Source organism: Hyperoodon ampullatus (assembly GCF_949752795.1).
Source record: "Hyperoodon ampullatus genome assembly, chromosome: 3".
Classification (NCBI taxonomy): domain Eukaryota; kingdom Metazoa; phylum Chordata; class Mammalia; order Artiodactyla; family Ziphiidae; genus Hyperoodon; species Hyperoodon ampullatus.
This window is the reverse complement of record NC_136916.1, coordinates 170,535,544-170,538,083: the sequence shown is the minus strand read 5'-3', so window position 1 is coordinate 170,538,083 and position 2,540 is coordinate 170,535,544.

The following is a 2,540-nucleotide window of genomic DNA, read 5'->3' as shown; positions in this document are numbered from 1 at the left end:
CTCCTCTTGTCTCTTGAAAGGACACTTGTCACTGGACAGAAGCCCCACCTGGATAATCCAGGATAATGTCATCTCGAGATTCTTAACATAATTACATCTACAAAGACCCTGTCACCCATGGACATATCTTTGGTGGGGTGGGATGGGGTGGCATCATTCACCAACTGCAGTTGGGAGGGCAGACACGGGATCCCCGTTTTCAGGTCCTTCACATGGCGCCTGGCTCTTCAGGGATCACAAGCACCTACTGAATAAAGTTGGCAGCAAAGGAAAAGAGGAGCGAGCCTCTGCTGTGACCTGCTGGGGGACCTCAGGGAGGTGGGTCGCTGTCCCATCCGGGCGTCAGGCTTCCTTCTGTAAAATTGGGAAGTTGGGTGCATTGCCTCTAGGTAACATCCTAAAATCGAGGCCTGGATATGCTTCCAGAGTTTGACCAGGAGGCCTCCAGGTGCTGGTGACCAGCACCCAGGGAACCCGACTCTGTTCCCAGCCAGGCCCCGATTTCCTCAGTGGCAGGACAGGTAGACCCTGACAAGAACCTGGAAAAAGGAAAAGAATGAGTGTAAACCCCAGAGGTACCTTGATGAGCGTTTTATCTAATTTAATTTTCCCAAAGATAAGCATTATTCCCATTTTACAGCTGTGCAAACTGAGGCTCAGAGAGATCAGTCCCTGACTAGAAGCTACTCAGCTGGCGTCTGCCTCCCAAAGCCTATACTTTGTGGGGCAGGGTGGGAAATCTGGTTCTGGTGCAAGGATGCTGGTGCAAAGCAGGCATCTGAGAGGTTTCTTATGCATGGCCTTTGTGCCAGGTGCTGTGCTAAGCGCTTTATTTAGCTGCATTATCTCATTTATCCTCACGAAACCCTGAGAGGTTTGTGCTATTATGATGGCCCATGCTTTACAAATGAGGGATGGTGGCTTCTGCAGTTTCCGGACCTTGTAGAAGCCACAGGGCAGCTGCTGAACCTAGAAGCACCCTGAAGCCAGAGCCCAGAGCTTAGCTGTCTGCTTGCTGCTCACTAAAATACGGGGCTCGAAGAAAGAGTAGCAGTAGCAGCTGGCACCTCTCTGCGCCCACCCCCAGGTGAGGGACTGGCCAGTGCTGGGTCAGGGATGCGATGGTGGGTGACACACCGTCCCGTGTGGATGACACATTGGCAAAGCTGTGTGAGTCAAAGGCTAGAATGAACTGTGTGACCATGCCCATGCCACACGCTTTGACACAAGACGTGGAAACCAGCCAGCAGTGACCTTCTCAACTTAGTTACATCCATTAGAGAGTCATTCAACTCCACAGTATACAATTCTCGAATCTATCTAAACTAACGGTTCTACTTAACGCACCCTCTTCTACCAGACATGTTCTTTTGAGGTATCTTCAATGGTCTCAGGGCTGGTCCGTCAGTTGCCTTGTGGGTATGGATGCACTGCTGTGGATTAGGACCCAGTGAGGGACCCAGAGCCTCTGGCCAAGGACGCGCCTTCCAGCGTCAGGAGAAGCAGAGGCTCTCACCCTCGCAAGTGTCTTCGAGCTATTAAATCTCGGGGTCTTTCTGGTGGTTGGTGAACCCTAATGTGTTCTCAGGCTGACTGGTGCCCACACCTGTTGACCTGTCAGTTGACATATATGCAAATTTTGAAAACCTCTTGTTGATCTTGATGTGTATGTGTGTTGGGGGGAGGGTTGTGTTAACTGGAAGGTTTAGTTTAGAAAGATTCAATCATTTGATATCATTGTGTTGAATAAGTCTGTAGCTAAAGAGTCTGGCTGCCTGCACTGGGCACGGGCCACTCTCCTGGGTTGGTTCTGATAAAGCACTATGACCAGATCAGGGCTGTTACAGTAATTCAACAAGGAGCCTGTTAGGTGGGGCGGCTCTAACACCCTGGTAGCCCCCGTAAGCACACGGAAAGCTAAGCCAGGCCAATGCTCTAGAATCTGAGGAAATGAAACTGATGAACAGCCAATCACAAACAGCCAACGAGGCTTTCCCAAGTCAGGCAGCCTCTTAGGCTTATAACCAATCAAATCATTGCTTTGCTCAGCGTCACCGCCTTCTCTATGAAAACCTTGTTCTAGCTCCTGCTGGGGGAGTGTTCCCAACCAGCTTTGGTTTGGGGTTGCCTGATTTGAATTGACATATGCTCAAATAAACTCTTAAAAAAATTTAACCTGCCTCAGTTTACCTTTCCACAGGGCTATGAGTCAATAGTCCCATATGCCAGGGGCTCTCAGTCCAAACACTATTGGCCTGGGTAATTCTGTGTAAGATGTGTAGCAGCCTCCCTGGCCTCTACCTACAAGATTCCAGGAGCACACTGCACCCCATCCCCCAGTGGTGACAACCAAAAATATCCCCAGATGTTGCAAATGTCCCCTGAGGGCACAGTCACCCTAGTTCGGAACCACAGGTATATGCAAACGCTCTAGGCCTGTCCTCCAGAAATGCACTTTAAACTGGCAAGGATTTGAGGTACAAGCATCTCACGTAGAGAATTTTAGAACTGGAGGCCTGTGGTAGTTGCTGGGGGCTGCC